Consider the following 6039-nt stretch of genomic DNA (forward strand, 5'->3'; position numbering starts at 1 on the left):
GTACTAGTTACCAGGTCTTTTTGTGTAAAAGTCATGGCATGCTTTTTTTTACTAGTGTTGGTTGTCATACTTTAGTCCATGTGTTATGCATTGGCTGTGCATTCATATGTATACAGTTATGAAAAGAAAGGAGCATCAAACTGTCTGAGATGTGGGAAAAAAAATTTTGAAGCGGCAGATTGTAGCTGTGTTTCTTTCATCCATTGATGTGATGCCGTAAGGTAAGCAGTCTGAATGTACTCTTCTTCAGGAGGCTACACAGTATGTTTGTGTTCTGTGCTAGTTAACTGTAAAGATTACAGCTACAGTTTGGCGAATAGTACTTCATCATCATCATCAGCCTGACTACGCCCGCTGCAGGGTGGTGGTGGTGAAAACTTTTATATTGTAAAAAAGAGTTTGGGAGCCACAGAGTGGCCCCGTCTCTCGCCCGTTTCACCAGAGCCCTTTGGGACTCAAGCGAGGAGCAGTTGAGGAGGGCAGTCTCCCATGCCTCTCTGGAAGGGGTAGGGGAGGGGGGGAGGTGGGGATTTTGAGTACATGCCCACACCATGTGGAAGATATCACAGGTCTCCCCACAGTGTGGGCATCGCCCATCCGTGTTAGGATCGTAATGTTTTATTATTGCAGGACAGAGTAGAGTACCTGTCTGCAGGCGCCTTAAAGTTCGCTCCTCCGTCTTACTCAGCCCTTTTGCAGGGGCCGGGAAAAGGCGGTGGTTGTCGCTATAATGTGTTAATATTTCCCTGAATCGCAGCAGCGGCTGGTTAGTCTCCGAGCCAGAAGAGCTGGGATGAGGAGCCCGGTGAGTAAGCGCTCGGGCAGCCGCGTCAGCGGCCTCATTACCTCGTAAGCCCTGGTGGCCAGGAGCCCAAATGATTCGTTTGGGTGTTGGATCAGTGGCAGTCCGTCGTAGAATACAAGCAGCTAAGGGGGAGATCTCCCCTGCCAAGTAATGTTCACATGCTTTTCGGGAGTCCGTGATGATTATTCTCGAATTGGCGTGGGCGGCAGCAAGCGCTATCGCTACTTCCTCGGCCCGCATTGAATTCGGGGCTCGAAAGGAGAGTCCATCAACGTGCATTTCCTGGTGAACGACAGCGGCCGAGTAAAATCCCGTGGGCGATGGCCCTGCTACGTCTACATAATATACACCGGGTCGGGAGCCGTGTTGTCTCTCAAGAGCCCGAGCCCGCGCTTGTCGTCTGTTTTCATGCATGTCGGTGTCCATGTTACGGGGGAGCGGGGAGACCCAGAGCATATGGCGCCATAGTACTGGGATACGCTCCGCCTCCTCTGGAGTGCAGTCGTGTTGTATGTGTAAGCGGTTTAGCAGGCGGCGCCCAGGAGCCGTCTGCGTGAGCCGCGTGTATTGGTTCACGAGGTGGGCCTCCCGCAGCTCCTGGTAGGAGTTTAGCACCCCCAATGCCTTGAGTTTGGCATTAGAGGTAGCCACCGGGAGATCCAGGGCTCGCTTAGTTGCCTTGCGGATGATGGCGTCTATTCGCGCCTCGTCTTGCTTAGTAGTGCGGAGATATGGCACGGCGTAGAGGATCCGGCTAGTCACGAAGGCATAGACGAGCCGAAGCGCGTCCCTGCCCCGCAGACCACCCCGCTTGTTGGAAACGCGGCGGATCATGCGCCCTACCTGTTCGCCTACTCTCTTGAGTTTCGCAATAGTGGAGTCCGGTCTGAGTCTCTGGTGAATGAAAAGGCCCAGAATACGGAGCTCCTCCACCTCTCTAATAGGACCTCCTGACAGAGAGATGTGTATTGCTGTCCTATCCTTTGGGTTCGCTCTGACATGCAGAAGCTCTGATTTCGCTGGAGCACATTGGAGCCCACAGTCATTAGCATACGCATCGACTATAGAAGCAGCCTGCTGAAGGCGGTCTTCCATGTCCCCAAGGCTCCCCTGAGTGGTCCAAATTGTAATATCATCTGCATATAACGCGTGTTGAATGCCTTCCACCCGGGCCAATTGGCTTGGGAGGCGCATCATAGCAATGTTGAACAGGAGCGGTGATAACACTGCTCCCTGAGGGGTACCCCGTGTTCCCATCATGTAAGGGCCGTATTCCTCGCCCTCAATCCGAAGAAAGGCCTGGCGATTAGACAAGAAATCTCTTACATACGCGTAGGTCCTAGCCCCACAATCGGTAGAACTCAAGTTGGCCAGGATGCTTCCGTGTTTCACATTGTCGAAAGCCCCTTTCAGATCAAGGGCGAGGATGGCTTTGTCATTGTGTTGCATAGTTGTGGGTCGTACTACATCCCTGTGCAGCTGGAGAAGGACATCCTGTGCAGACATGTGAGGGCGAAACCCGAACATGGTGACTGCAAAGAAGCCCTTACTCTCCAGGTATGGAGAGAGGCGATCCCGTACCATCGTCTCCATAAGCTTGCCCGCACATGAGGTCAGTGATATGGGCCTCAGGTTGTCCGTATTCACGGCCTTACCTGTTTTAGGGCCCGCTGCAGGGCAAAGGCCTCTCCCATGTCTCTCCAATTAACCCTGTCCTTTGTCAGTTGCCGCCACTCTATCCCCGCAAATTTCTTAATCTCATCCGCCCACCTAACTTTCTGCCGCCCCCTGCTACGCTTGCCTTCTCTTGGAATCCACTCCGTTACCCTTAAGGACCATCGGTTATCTTGCCTTCGCATTACATGCCCTGCCCAAGCCCACTTCTTCTTGATTTCAACTAGGATATCATTAACATGCGTTTGTTCTCTCACCCACTCTGCCTGCTTCCGATCTCTTAATGTTACACCTATCATTTTCTTTTCCATAGCTCGCTGTGTTGTTCTTAACTTAAGCTGAACCCTCTTTGTGAGCCTCCACGTATTTGCAAATATGCATAAATCTGGTATCCATTTGGCTGCATAAGGTTTGAAGTGGTGCACTATAGGTATTGCAGCATTCGTATGAAAAACTGATGTTGAATAGAGTGAAACATCTTGCATGTTGCGACATATTAGCAATGATTACTTTGAAGTAATGCTAGCCAAACCCTGAGGGAAGTCACTAATCATAATGAAGTACTAGTTCATTTCTTAACTGCTTAAGTTGGCTGAATGCTTTCCTGACTGATGTCCACACACAGGCAGTTACCATGTCTTTCCTTTCATGATGACCTCCTTTCATGCAGTGCTGGCCATTGAACATTGAACCCAAGCAGCTCAGTTTCAATAATAAAATTGGTTTTGAGGAAAGGAAATGGCGCAGTATCTATCTCATATATCTCTGTGGACACTTGAACCGCGCTGGAAGGGAAGGTGGAGTGAAAGAAGAAAGAGGTGCAGTAGTGGAGGTCTCCCAATAATTTCGACCACCTGGGGATCTTTAACGTGCACTGACATCGCGCAGCACACGGGCGCAGTTTGCGTTCCGCCTCCATCGAAACGCGGCTGCCGCGGTCGGGTTCGAACCCGGGTACTCCAGCTCGCTAGACAAGCGCCTTAACCAGAGCCACTGCGGCTGGTTTTGAAGCGAAAAGCTTCACTAGGCTAGTCAACACTGGGTCTGGCGTATGCTCCGTGATCAGAATTAGCCACAGCTGCGCGTGCGCAGAACCGAGTGACGTCACAGAAGAGGCGCAGATGGTCTGAGCGGCCGCCGCCCGACCTTTCGGTGCTACTGCGCATGTGCGCCGCTATTACTGCGCGCTTGCCTCCTCGCCACCGTTTGACCTTTCGTTGCAGCCGCGTGCTTACCTACGCATGCGCAAGGAGGGCTATATAACGCGCTTGCCTACACCGTTATCGTGGTGCTCCCAGTGCATTGTGCGCGAACTGCGACAGCCATGACGTCAAACAAAGCATAACTGCAGCTTTTCGCTTGTTTACCCAGGCTTAACCAGAGCTAAGCCACTGCCAATCTTTTTCTCTTCCATCTTTCACGTCAGCCTCTTTAAACAGCAGCAAAAAGTGGTTGAAGTGTCCATCTTACAGATATTTATGCGCCTTTCCTCAAATTTGGCTTCCGTTTTCATGCTGCACTACGTGGTTCTACCGGTCGAAGGCATCTGGGTGGTGTGGTTGGTTGGTTGGTTTTTGATGAAATGGAATGGCGCAGTGTCTGTCTGTGTGGTACAAGAAATTACTAGGGTGGGAGGTTCTCCCCCCCACCCCCCTCCTCGTAGCTAGGCATGGCTTTGCACGCGCAGACTACGTTTAGTGGAGCGCTTCAAACGCACCCGCGCGAATGGGCCCACGTATCCTGTACGACTGCCAGATAAACATCCATATTCTCCCTTTTCTTTCTCGCCAACCTTCCTTACGGCGTGGTTGAGGTGTCCACCAAGAATTGAGACGGTTACTGAGCCATTTCCTGCCTTCAAAAACCACTAACTGTCCATATCTCACCCCTTGATAGGGCCTTGGGGAATTAGTGCCCAAATATATCTTATCTAAACATTGTTCCAGCACTCGAGACCGCAGTTGTTTCTAAAATTAATAAAGTTTTTTTTTTATTCCTACTCCTTTGTAGTCGAGGTGGGGTTTTGAAACCCGTAATGAAAATTAACGAAAGTATTTTGCATGTAGTACCTTTACAAAGGCCACTCCTAGAGCGTTGCTGGATTGTGGGCGCGTGCGGGCGGCGCGGAGCAGATAGTAGTGAAAGCGTTCTACGCCTGTTGTCATAGAGTTTCTTACTATTACTAATAGTAAAAAACTCTATGCCTGTTGTAGTACTAAAGGCACCACCGAACTCCAACTTCTAATATGAGGGGGCGCTCTGGACGATAAAAAAAAAAAAACTTTCTGTGGCCCAAAAATCTTATTTTTATAACTAGTAAGCATGCTATCTTTTCTGCTTTTGAATATATAGCGAAATGCTCCATTTGGCAATAGATTTTCGCGGTTATGAAGCATTAAGTTTGATTTATCAGCCCAGTTAAGAAGTTATATCAGCTTGGGCAAGTCACAGGCACCAAGTATGCTTCCGGGGATTTGAGTATATACTCCAAAGGCAGCGGCCATGTTGCCCAGACGAGCTCCATGCAGACGAGCCTCGGTGGTCCAGGGTGCGGGCTTCAAACCCATAGGTGACTGACGTCAGAGTGGTTTGATTCCACCTTCTGGGCGTTTTTTTTACGTTTTCATAGTTTTACCGGTTTTACTGATTGACTCCTTGTTTACAAATACCTTTCGCCTTGGGGGCAGCCGCTTATGCTGAAGTGTTCTACCATTGGTGCTGTTTTGCTCACGGGCCCTTGCTAACGTCCACCCTAACCAGTCCGTTTGTTCTTTGTTTCCAATTGTTATGAGAGCTCAGTCATGTCAGCCCTTATGAGATTCATGCGATGTCGACTAGAAGAGGCCGGTTGACATCTCATTCATTGCCTGCACTTTTGTACCGCGCTCGGATACACGCCAAAGTACTTAAAGTGAACCAGAATTTTCAAAAGTAGACTTTTTAAGGTTGTGAGAGGATTTCCGTGAGGTTGTAAGGTGTTGGCAGACATTAAAAAAAACATGCGAATTGCGTTAACTAGTAGGCTTCTAGAGTAAATTTAATAGGAAACTTTTTAACTGCTGCAGCTGTAGGCGCTTGGTTGCAATTGGAAATTTGAAGCCAGCCGCTAGTATAATGGCCATGCTATTTAAGAATTCTTAAAATGCGATTGCTCTTATCGTTATAGAGCAACAAAGTTTTGCCGCCGCTCCCCCATTTTGAAAAGCGCGCGTTTTTGGAGCGTGGCCACGTCAGAAGGAAAGCTGTCTTCCTTCATAGGAGAGAAGCTAACAGCCACAGAAACCAAAGGACAGCGGGGATTTTTTTAAATTAATTTATTTATTTTGTGCTCTTGTTACATTTTAGAATATTACTGAATATGTTATCGCTTAAAGCTAATTGATTAGAAAAGCAGAAGAAAAAACAACCACATACCGCCGGTGAGATCCGAACCCATGACCTCCGAGGTTATTAACCTCCTTGCTGTCCATGCTGTAGATGCTGCATGGCTCTGGTGCCATGCTCTGGTGCATAGACCTATTATACCAACTCTGGTACACTTGTCAAGTCACCTTGCCACT

At 49.1% G+C, this 6039-nt stretch overlaps 1 non-coding gene across 1 annotated transcript; it reads left to right on the forward strand.

Moving 5' to 3' along the window:
- The first annotated feature begins 5003 nt into the window (after window positions 1-5003).
- On the forward strand, window positions 5004-5088 carry TRNASTOP-UCA (transfer RNA opal suppressor (anticodon UCA)). The gene has a single exon. It is a non-coding gene; the product is annotated as a tRNA-Sec (tRNA).
- The last annotated feature ends 951 nt before the right edge of the window (window positions 5089-6039 follow it).

This window comes from Amblyomma mixtum, chromosome 9 (genome assembly GCF_055824585.1).
Source record: "Amblyomma mixtum isolate Tamu chromosome 9, ASM5582458v1, whole genome shotgun sequence".
Taxonomy (NCBI): Eukaryota; Metazoa; Arthropoda; class Arachnida; order Ixodida; family Ixodidae; genus Amblyomma; species Amblyomma mixtum.